Below are 12,224 nucleotides of genomic sequence, written 5' to 3' on the forward strand. Positions count from 1 at the left end.
CTCTAAAGTAGGCAGGTTTTTCTAATAATAGGGCTCATATGTGGGTGTCAGTACCAATAATCTGCTTTTATGATGCTTTAACCATAATAATTCTGGTGTCTATATTATTTGTTCACTTATGTAAGAGGCCAACCTTCTAATTAAAATAATTTGCTGAATAGTTAATCACTCTGGATTCTAGCCCCCATTTTACTTCCTAATATGTTTTCCCCATGAATTGGCACCCCTCATTTATCTCATAGCTAACTTAATTTAGCTTTAGCACTAGCTATTGTAGCTGAATGTACCAAATTGTCATGTAGTCCTGTCAGGAAAGCTTCATTGATTCTCACCCTCAAGCCTATCACTTCATGCTACAAGAGATCCTAAAACCCAAAGGTAAAATCCTGGCTCCACTGAAGTTGATGGGAAATTTTGCCAGTGAATTTGATGGAGCCTGGATTTCACTCCAAATCTCCTCAAAATCAGTAGAACTAAGTAGTCTATGTGACAGTGATAGACCAGATTCATGGCTTGATTAATGCTCAGCCTCGTGTGTATCTATGACAGTTCCCTCTAAAATGGGTCATTATGTACTTGTTTTTAGTTATGCTTAGGGTTAGGGTTAGGGTCAGTCACCCAAACTCTTTTTTTGTGGCTGGGTGTCAGAGGTACTGAGACAATCTTATATGAATGCAAATACTTTAAACTTTTCTCTGTCACTCAAGAGGCTAAATAGAGGATTATATCTAATTGCTGTGAGGACTGCCTGCTTTGTGAAGGAGATGGGAATCTGTCCATTGAGGTCAGAGAAATCTTGCTTTAATAAGGCCACAACCAAGTATGATCCAGGCAGGGGAGCTCTATGTTTTTTGCCTCCCCAAGCACGGCAGTCAGGTGGCCTTAGGCGGTGTTTCTGCCGTAGGTCTGCTCCCCGCAGCTTGCCGCCCCAGGCCCGCGCTTGCTGCGCTGGTGCCTGGAGCCACCCCTGGATCCAGGTGTCTTTCTAAAAAAAAATGGGGACTTCCAATAATCTCTTACCTGCAGACCATTGTTTTAGATGTTACTATGTGATGTCATACCATTTAGCAATGGGACCAAGTTATAAAAGCTGCTGCTTTCTTCTATCAACTGTTAGTTAATTTGCATGTGGAGGACACTCAATAGGCTGCTATTTTTCAGTAGCAACAGTGTTGGTTTTGAATTAAAAATGTTTGCTTTAAAAAAAAAAGATCATTTTCATATGTATTGACCTGGGCTAAATATTTGGGGAGTTATCCAAACACAGGGAGAATGGGGTGTTGATCATATTAGCCACCGTACCTTTGGAAGGACTAGTGGAGGTTGGAGTCTTCCACGTGGAAAAACAATAAGGAAGACTGATCCAAGGGAGACTGGTATAGTTCATTGTTCTTTAATGTTCTCATAGGTCAACTGCAGCAACAGGAGTCCGGAAGTGGACCTGAGATGGGGTCGTCCTTGAAGGAATAGGACTAGCCAGACAAGCTGCACACCTGACAACTTCTGAGAACCAGGAGAGGGCTGCCTCAAGATTATCTCTCAGGTAACACAGCTGGCTATTCCTAGTTAGTGTGAGAGAAGAGGTTTGGCTCCCAGTCCTATGGATATCTGTGTGCATTAGAAGGGGCTTTCCTAGAGACTGAGAGTGATGTTCTTCTGACATTTGTTTTGAATTAACCTCTTGTTTTACCATGAGGCACTTAGAGTGTGTCTGTATATTCCACAGTGACTTCATGCTAAAGTGTATTGTTCTTTAAAGTGGTGTGATCTTGACATTTTTCCAGAACTGGTTGAACCATTCATTTCAAATAATATTTATTACAAATTTAGCCCTTTTTTGGTTAGCAAATAATTCCTCTTATCTGCAAATGTATTGCAGAGCTGCAAGTATTACTCTCAACTAATATTTTTTAGCTTATGGATTGTTTGCAAATTGTTTATTTTGACTATTCTTTGTTCCTGTTTTGTATCTGGTCACCTAAATGATAATCTATTGCTTCTTCTCCCTGACTGATATTTTTTTAAACAGAAAAATAATGAAGAACAAGCTTCTGGTACAGTTTTTGGAATGCATAAATAGTTCTGATAAAGTCTAAAAAACGTAGGTTTTGCAGAAATGTCCATGAGTACCAATGGTCATTAAAATAGTTGAAAATAACTAATATGATCCTGTGCATCGTGACTTTTATTTACAAACATATTTGTAACTCTGCTGTTTTACTATTCAACTCACTCTACAGGCTATGGTTTCTCACTGTATGCAGTAGTGTTGTAGCTGTGTGTGTCCCAGGATATTAGAGAGACAAGGTGATGAGGGAATATCTTTTATTGGACCAGTTTCTGCTGGTGAGTAGGGTGACCAGACAGCAAGTGTGAAAAATTGGGATGGGGGTGGGGGTAATAGGAGCCTATATAAGAAAAAGACCTCAAAATCAGGACTGTCCCTATAAAGTCAGGGCATCTGTTCACCCTATTGGTGAGAGAGACAAATTTTGAGCTTACACAGAGCTCTTCTTCAGTCCTGTGTAAGCTCAAAAGCTTGTTTCTCTCACCAGCAGAAGTTGGTCCAATAAAAGATATTACCTCACACATCTTGTCTCTATAGTTTCTCATTAACATTTGTTGAAAGGCATGGATGGATTCTCTTCTTCATCTGGCTTCAACTGGACTGGTATGATCTACAGCAAACATTCCCATAGAATATTAACGTTGTGTGGCAATTTATTAGCCCTCATTAACTCTTTCCATTTCTTATTTTTTTTTATAACAATCTCTTTTCTACTTTTTCTCAGAGCAAGGAGGCATTCCAAAATTGCCTTCCACATGCTGAGGTTTCTTATTTGCTACCCACATAAAAATAAAACAGATACTTACAAAGGATTTATTTATTTAGTATTCTTAAATGAATTTTATAAGCCAAGTCCCTGTTGTTTTTGGAAAGGATTCCAAGTCCTCAGTAAGGTCAGATGACTTGGTATCCTGTTCTGAGCTAGATCTGGTAAATCTGGTAAATGGGGCTCAATCCGTGTCCATTTAAGAGACTGGATTCACTGTAAGTCTCTAAGGCCAAATCCTGAGCAGCAGTGGGCATCCCCAGTGTCAGGATAATATGCATTGCTTTGCTGTGAAGAAATTCTCCACCCACCCTGCAGAGCAGCTGTATAGCAGCTCTGCTTCTGCAGTCCTGAGGCTGTAATAGATGCCATGTTCAAAGCACATGACTTCCTAGAAGGGTGAAAAAAGAATCTGTGTAGTAGCAGATCCACTAGCTGTGGATCCCATTCCCAATCCCCTGCATCTGGCCTCCCTCTTGTTCAGTGAAACCACAATGTTTCTACAACAAATTCTATCAGGGGCAGTATTTGCTCCAATGTGTGCTCAAGAGATTCATCCTGATGATAGTGCAAACTCTCTCCCTTATCTCTTGCCTGGGCAGATCAAATACTGCTGCTAGCGGGAATGCAAAAAGCCCTCCAGGGGTCTCAAGTGTAGAACATTTGGAGTGAGGCCAGTCCTGTATTGTAATGAGTAATAGGGGATATATGCAGATCCATGACAGAGTTGCTTACCCTAACCCCAGGCCAAAAAAGTATTCTCTGCAGATTTCCATTTGGAGATGAATCAGAGACTCTTTAAAATACTTGTTGTTTTTTTCCACAACAGCCAAATCATCAAGCTAAAGATGCCAAGTAAGGAAGAGTTAGCTTAGTTGCTATGGCAAAACTAGCAAGAGGGTACAAGGATGATATAAAAATTGTGTACATTTATGTATCTATTCCACAGAGGGAGTTGGTAGGGATGTCAGTGAAGAAAGTTTTACATGTACCCAGACAATTCTGCATTATTTGTATTTTTGTACTATGACATAATAAATTCACACTGGCATTTAACACAAATTAATAGACTTCCAGAGAATTAATTTCCATGACGAGATTTACTCCTCTAAATTGCCAATTTGGCAGCCTCATGCAGTGCTTAATATTACATCTGCTTAACAGGCCAGATAATATTACTGCAAACTATGCCCAGATCATTTGCTTAAACATAGAGTGAGTGGCTGTGGAAATGAATATGTTACTGAATGTTGGTGTACATTCAAGAAGGATATTACATTTCTTAATGACTAGATCCATAACATCCTTCCCACTTGCAGATACAACTATGATGGGCTCCATATGAATCTATGTAATGCTAAATAATAATTCCTAGCTATGTGAATAACAGATATCTCTTGGGTAGATTTTAGGGTAATGTAAATGTACAATCTTCATTAATGTGAATAAGGTTTGATCATTTTCCTACAGTATATACTTTTCTGAAACTTAGAGAGCGGCCCTGGATGTGGGCTCTTTATTAGCGTACAACACTACACAACAGTTTGACAGGAACTAAAGGAGGTTGTCTATTTGAAACTCAAAGGGTACATAGCTATATAGAATTGGCTAAATTGGAACTCGGCCAAGAATCTGTGGTAAGCATTCACACTCTGACTCTTAAAAAAAATAGCTTTATTATTTATCACAAGCGGTCAGCACATTTGGATTTATGTCTCTTCAGAAATCAACATGTCAGCTGCAAAGGGCTTTTCATCATAATGGGGCACATATTTAGCATCGATTGAGCGTGAAGAGAGCCACAATCTGAATCACCAGGGCAGTACGTATGCCTTACAGGTCACACGTTCAAGTGGTGATGAGGTGAAACCCTGCTTAGGTTCTGAGATTTGACAGAATCACAGTACAAGGTGTTATTGCTTAGGTCAAATGATTTTTCAGTGGCTCTCTCAGTTCAATATACCCAAGAAGATATGGGTCAAATGGATTCTCCACCACTAAAGGATTTTTAAATCAAGATTGGATGTTTTTATAAAAGATATGCTCTAGGGGGAATTATTTTGGGGAAGTTGTATGACCTGTGTTATATAGGCAGTTAGGCTAATGATCACAGTGTTTCCTTCCGGCCTTGAAATGATGACTTTATGAAACCTGAAATTATTTCTGGAAGTCCCTTCTTCCCAACCCAGATCTGAACCACTGGTTTTGATTTTGCTAAACAGAAGGTTTTGCGAACCCAAAATGTTCCTGGTCTTGGTCATCTCTAGATGAAATATTATTTAAAGCACATTTCCTAAATCAGGACGGTAATAGAAATGTGACTGTTGAGTTTTTGGTAAGATGGGAATTAAACATTATTGATTTACTGCATTGAAATGCAACTAATTCTTTTTTGGTAAAGCTAGCCATTTTCTTTGAAGATTCATTTTGTTTAAGACACAGTTGACTTGCTTGAGTACTGTATCCTTTCAGTTGAGCACATTTTTCGCCGATCATTCATAAGGCACAACAAAGACATGGTTAAAGGCCTCTTTTCTATGTAACACTAATTTCATATGAACACATTTCCTGTAGTATATTTTCAAAAAGTTCTTTGGAGTCTGTTTCCAGGAAACAGCAGAAGCACTGAATAGTATTATTATATATTCTGAATGCATGTAATTTAATGCAGAGGATGGAGTGATTGAAAGTATTTAAGGCACTCTTAAGATCCTAGAAACACAATCCCACACAGATGTCACTTATCTATATTAATACATACTTGGATGGTAAATTGCAATAATGTTATGAAGGTACACTCTCTTGGGTGAAATCCAGACTGTTAAACATCTATTAAATTTCAAATCATAATATAGTTGTAAATCTGCTTGTGTACTGCCTTTTCAATAATTTTGGATAGAAGAAACATGACATACACAGGTAAATAGTTACTTGTGTCTGATCCATCACTTTCATTATAGAGGGGAATCACCTTGGCAATTTTCCATGGAGAAGGAAATCAGCTTGTCCTTAGAAAAATTTATTATGTGTGCTAAAGGTTGACACAGTTGGTTCTGCTCTGTGTTCAGCAGTTTGGCGTCGAACCCATCAATGCCTGTTGCTTTTGTAGATTTCAACTGTGCCAATTCCTAATTGATAAATTATGATGTCAAGAAAGAAAAATTAAACACTGGGTGTAGGCAATTAGGAATGTGGTCATGCTAATAATAATAGGTGTAGGCTTTTAAAATGTCTTTGCTAATGATTTGTTATCCAATTTGAAGAAGATAGTGAAGACACTACATCTGCTATTGTACTTAGATAGTATGCACAGTGTTTGACTATTTTGGTTTAAATCCACAATTTATATTTTGAATTGACCTTAAAATAATAATTTCAATCTCACCATAAAGATCCAGTGACTCAGTATGGAAAACTTCAAAAAGCATCTAATTTAGAACAAATTCTGCTCATTAGGGATATTTTATGTATTTTAATTTCTCAGAAAAATTACTGCCTGTAAACAACATCTAAAAAAAAATCATTCAGCTTACAGTAGCAAAAACTGTTGGACACAGTCCTGGAGGCTGAGTTCCTTTACTTATCCTTAGAAAAAGTGCAGTGTGGACAAGCACAATACAGTGGGCTCTCTCTCTCCCCCCAGTCCTGCCAAAACATCTTGCAACTCTGGGCTTAAGGCTCCTTCTCTAGAACTGAGAGGCTATGCCCATCCAGTCTTTGATTGCTCTTTAATCTATGCCCATATTATCTAATATCTCTGTTAATGATCTGGAAGAAGGAGTAAACAACAGAACTGATCACAAATTGAAAATACATTTTTAAGACTTTTTTATAGATATTTTTGGTAAATTGTTTTCTGAAAAAGAACTGTTTTTTGATAAATGACAAATTACGGAAAATACAAAAATTTCTGAAATTTTGAAATTCGGTCACTTTTTGATGACACACAATTTGAAAAATTTCCACCAGCTGTATTAAACAGCATGGTATTGAACTTAAGATAATAAATTGGGAGGAGTTAGGAACACATGAGCAAAAAGAAATAATTAGACCTAGAGAGGGTAGAAATATAGACCCAAATTATCCCCTCCATCCCTGAGGAGCACAATAAAGGTTTAGTGGAACCTAGAGGGAGTGTAGCTGCTAAGGGTCTACACAAATGGCCCAGGTCTCTATTACATCCCAGGGGATTTTGCAGAGCCTGGGCGCCAAAGGGTATGTCTACAGAGGGATAAGAACCCCACAGCTGGCCAGGGTCAGTTGACTCAGGCTTATGGGGCTGGAGCTGCAGGGCTGAGAAATTGCTGTGTAGATGTTTGGGCTCGGACTGGAGCCTGAGCTCTGAGACTCTGAGGGTGGATGGTCCCAGAGCTTGGGCTCCAGTATAAAGCCAAATGTCTACAAAAAATTTTTAGCCCCCAAGTCCAAGCCCTGGGAGCTCAAGTCAGCTGACCTGGGCCAGCTGCAGCCGTACTGTAGGCCTTTTATCCCCATGTAAGTACACCCCAAAACTATCCATCCTGAACTGGGCAAAACCTCACTCAGAGAACATAAAGGAAATTCAGGGCTTGATCCAAAGTCAATGGAAGGAATCTCATTAACTTCAGTAGCTTTGGATCAGGTCTTCAGTAAGGTGGACCTTGTGGAATTTCCAATTCCCCAAGACAGAATGTTTTTTATCATGTAGGAGATGATCTGGGATGTATAGAAACCATAATAAAATCACACTTGAATTGAAAACAAAAAATCCTGTGGGGGAAACAGGACATTTAATAGAACGGATGAGCCTGTACAGCAGTAATGCTGAAAGAGTTCGCAGTGCAATGTGGTAATGAAAAAGGTCAATGTGACTTTTATACTGAATTCGCCTAACCTTCAACTCATTAGGCAAGGAAGAAACATGGTCTGTAAACAGCTTTGGTGAGACTACTTCTGGAATATTATTTTTAGTTTCGGGCACTACAGATTATAAATTCAGTAGGAGAATAAATAGAAAGAATCCACAATGAACTATAAAGAAAAAATGTACTTTCTTTTGTTTTTATTATAAGACATACAGCATAAACACTAATACTAGAAAATGATGTCTAGTGCTTATAGAATATATTCTACATAAAATAATATTTTTGTAAATTTTCCATGAAGTGAACTTTGTACTATTTCTTAGGGAAAATATATTTTATATTAAGATAATTGTTTGACTGGGTTCTTTCACTGTCTGTAGCGGGAAAAAAGACAGGAGGATTTTTTGCTTAGTTTAAGAAAGTTTTTATCTTGCACTTGCAGAGGTTACCGTAGTACAGACTTTTTAACTTCCTTTATGCTACGGTAGTATGTTAGCTATATAAAGCCCTTGTCAAAATATTGTAGGAAATTTTCCCAGGTGAATCTAGATCCTGGCATCATGGACTTCATTGCTCTGATTAAGCTGTAAGTGAAAACACACAGAAGGTTAAAGTAGCTACATATCCTAAATGGTTTGTAAGCTGGAGTGCCTTTGGACATGTGAAGTTTCTTGATGAAGTAGTTGAAAATGTTATCACCTTGCCTTGATGCAGTGATTCTACATGCTCTAATTCTCTCTGGGTTTAGGCTATGAATTGCATCAATCAAAGAAGCTGATTGACTTGTTATAGGAGTAGATCCTTTGATGAGCTAGGGAAAAATGAGACTTCTAGCAATTAAGTTTTTATCCCTTGTTTAAGCAAATCTGTTCGTTTTAGCGATCAGCAAAACCTCAACCTTTGGTTATTTATCAGACCCTATTTTCTGGCCTGTTTCTGTCTGCTCTGTTTCAAACGTCAAAGCTTCCTCAAATTAGGGGTGCTGAAAAATGTGTGGCATCCAATATCCTTCTCCTCATCTATCCCCCCAACATTTCTATCTGCAGCAAAGCTTTAGAGCTTGAAAGATTTGATGTCTGAGACCAGAAGAAATTTCAAGACCTGCAACACCACCCCAGACAATGATCAGGAAAGGTGATGTTTGGAGGTCAGAGAGCTGGAGAGGTATTTAACAGACCTTTAACAATCTTAAAATAGCTTATCAGATTTAGTCTGTTCACTTATTATTTATTATTCCTAAAAAATAATACTTTTATGGCTAATGCATGGAAATAATTTGATTTTGGTATTAAAAGCTGTATACAATATGTAAGGGTAATAGTACATTTTTCAGGAACTAGAACAACCAATAAGACTTTCTCCAGAAGGAGTATGCTGATAGATATTTTTAAATAGAAAGTAGATCACATATTTCTTTCAGATTGGTGTGAAGTGTGCACAAGTATTGAGATTTTCACTGCAAGTCATTTATGACTGAGACAGGTTATAGTAAGTGTTTCCAAACATGATGGTCTTGCTTTACAAACTAACTGTTAGTTTTCAACAATCTTATTAAGGATATTCCTAATATTTAATGATGCACCTGTGGTGGAGGGAACACATGGATCATCCTGGTTAGACTTGGGTGAATAACCCATGTTTTCGTTCATTGGCAACTTTGAAAAGTTGAAGAAAAAAATTGTTTTAGTTTGGACCAAAAACTAAAATTTTCAAAATTTTCAGTGAATCAAAAAGGAAAACAAGTTGTGGGTTGATTGAAACATTGTTTTTGACAAAAATCAAAAGTTTTCATTTAGATTTTGATCATTTTTATGGTTTTTAAGAAAATCAAAGGAAGTTTTGAAATGACAAGTTGATTCAAAACAAAAAACCCAAAACATTTCATTTTGAAAATGTCAAAACAAAATGTTTTTTTTGCAGATTTCTTTTTCAAAACAAATAATTTGGCAAAATCAACACGAATTCATAAAATGTTGTGGTGTTGCTAAATCTGTATCTTTTGCCAAATATATATTCAGTGTGGGGAAAAAGGTTTCCTGCCTCCTAATTCTGACCCATATTCTTCATTCTCAGTTCCAGGCCTGAATTCCAGTGAAATTAAGAATGGGCTACAAATGCTAGATTTTGATTTTGCAGTGGGGTAATTGATACCAGTGTATTAGTTAACTATCACATTTGGTGTTCTTGAGAGAGAGTTTTCATTTTTCTTATTTCTACAATGGGAAAACGGGTGGTTTTTGCACTCAGGATTTTAAATTAAGAGGTCCAAAAAAAGCTTCCTTCTAAATGAATGTAACTAGAAAATAACATCTTTGACTCAAAGTTTGAGTTTATCATTTCCCAAAGCTTTTCCAATTTGCATTGTCCTCCTCGCTTGTAGCTCCAGCTCACTGGAGTCCATAACTCCTATAGTGTATAATGGAATTTTTACTTTAGGCCATCAGTGTCAACCCTAGTAGCCCACCTTCTCCAGCCCTACCACCTAGACAGTCATTAAGGGAATGAATGAAGCTGTGGTCTTTGTTATGGAGAGAGAGAGACAGTATTAACCCTCTCCTGGCAGTCCCTGGGCTGGGTTTTGGACTTGATTACAAACCTTCTATTTTAAACCTTTGACTATGAAAATGTCATAAAATAAACTGATGGTCATATCCAAATCAGTGGCTGCTTTATCAGAGTTAAATCATTACTTTAACACGAGGAATAAGGACTAAAAGACTTTAGTACAGCAGTTTTCAACTTACCCTTATGACTCTTGATACTCTGGCTCAGAGCCATCTGTTTAGTTTTTTAAGTAGATGAAAGTCTGTGGTTTTGTCTCAGTGTCACTGTATGGTGGAACATTGTTTCATTATTGATGTATTGTTACAGAGCAATAACTGTGGCTTACCTGTTGAGCAGAGCTGTGCGAAATTCCATGGATTTTGCTCCAAAGGAGTCTTTGCAAATAGAATATTCAGTTCTGATTTGTATGGATCTGGAGCCCTTAAGTTTTTGCTTTGAGATTTGCAAAAATCTCAAAATGAAACTCTGTTGAATTTCATCTGAGTTGAAACCAAATTTCTTCCAAGGTTGAAATTGCTCTAAACTACTAGAAATTGCTAGTAAACTACCATTCCTTATGGTCTGGACATGAGTTGGGCCCCTGATTCTCTGAAAGGCTTAAAGAACTTTCATCAGTCTGGGCTGAGCTCTGAGTTTATAATAGAACCCCAAACCTGGTAAGCTGTGTGCACGGTCCCTAGGTTCTGTTGTGAACATTTCTTGTCACTTTTTTATTTATTTTATTATCACTGATGTATATTAATAAGAAGTCTAAAATCAGTTACGTTAGGTTAAGCCCTATATATAACACACATAAACAATATGTTTGTGTGTGTGTATGTATGTGTATATGTAAATAAATAAATAAAAATAGGACTTAACCAACATTACTGAATTTAAGCCACCTTAAATTTCTCTATTAAAAACCCCTTTCTTTTGAAGCAGCGACAGCAGCACCTGGTGCATCACTGCTCATGTTTGGCTTAACTTCATTGAACCTGCAGTGGCAGAGAGATTGAAGCTGACTCAGAATCAGCAAAGCTGATCATTGATGCACTTATTCTAAATATGTAGCAACTATATTGTTAACCTTTATGTGAGTGATTTGTGTGATTCTTGCAATGCAGCTGCATAAGTCACAAACTAATAGGTGAAAGAGATGATGCCTCAGCTGGAAAATTTAAGGGTCAAATGTTCTCTCTTCAGATGTTATAGGGAGAAATAGATAAGATGCAATACCTACGGTAGCTGTTTTGAATTTGTTGCCATTGTTGTTTCCATATCGCTTGCTGGCTGCTGCTGCTTTTGCCATTATTTGAATGCTGTCTGCTTTTGTTTTGGAGGTTTTTTGTGTGTGTGTAACCCTTCTGCTACATGGAGCCAGCAGCAACCAGGGCCGGGTTCAATATCTAAGGGTTCCTTTTCAACAATATAACACAGACCCTGCTCAAGCCCCCATCCAGTAACCTCGGGAAATTACACGCCACCCTGGGTGCCTCTGAGAGGCAATACTTCCCCACTCGCAAGCACAGAGTCTGAGTGTAGAAAAGAAGCTTTTAATGAAAGGAGGGAAGTCACCAGACATTAATTTGAGAAAATGCCACAAGTAGGATTCATAACCATAAAACTGTGAGTAGGACGGCCACCCCAGAGTGCATGGGGCAGTTCTTTCTGACTCATGTCCTTGAGTTCTACAACCAAATGTTCCTTTTCTGTGCCCCTCTCTGCTTCTTCACCATACCTCATTCACAGTGGTTGTCCCTGGTGAGTGAGGACCCAGGGTTCAGAAGTCAATCTCTGTGAGTTCACCTCCCACCTGGGGAAGAAGGCACCTTGCTTGCTCCATCATCTGAGCACTTACTGTACCTGGCCATCCCGGTAGCTGAGGTTCCTCTCTGCTGGCCACCCCACCATCCACGGTTCCTCTCTGCTGGCCACCCCACCATCCATGGTTCCTCTCCGCTGGCCACCCTGCCAACCGCTCATTCCATTTGTCGGTCAC

The 12,224-nt window shown here is 38.3% G+C and overlaps 1 long non-coding RNA gene across 3 annotated transcripts in view; it reads left to right on the plus strand.

Annotated features, from left to right (window-relative positions):
• LOC120369641 overlaps positions 1-12,224 on the plus strand; it is a 456,833-nt gene that overhangs the window by 91,532 nt on the left and 353,077 nt on the right. For 2 of the 3 annotated variants that reach the window (XR_005583288.1, XR_005583291.1), the window contains exon 2: positions 1,409-1,543. This is a non-coding gene — a long non-coding RNA (uncharacterized LOC120369641). Of the gene's footprint in view, positions 1-1,408; positions 1,544-8,724; positions 8,843-12,224 lie in introns of all 3 variants that reach the window. The other variant, XR_005583290.1, reaches the window with a different exon arrangement.

The sequence above is a fragment of the Mauremys reevesii genome, linkage group 8, assembly GCF_016161935.1.
Source record: "Mauremys reevesii isolate NIE-2019 linkage group 8, ASM1616193v1, whole genome shotgun sequence".
NCBI classification, from domain to species: domain Eukaryota; kingdom Metazoa; phylum Chordata; order Testudines; family Geoemydidae; genus Mauremys; species Mauremys reevesii.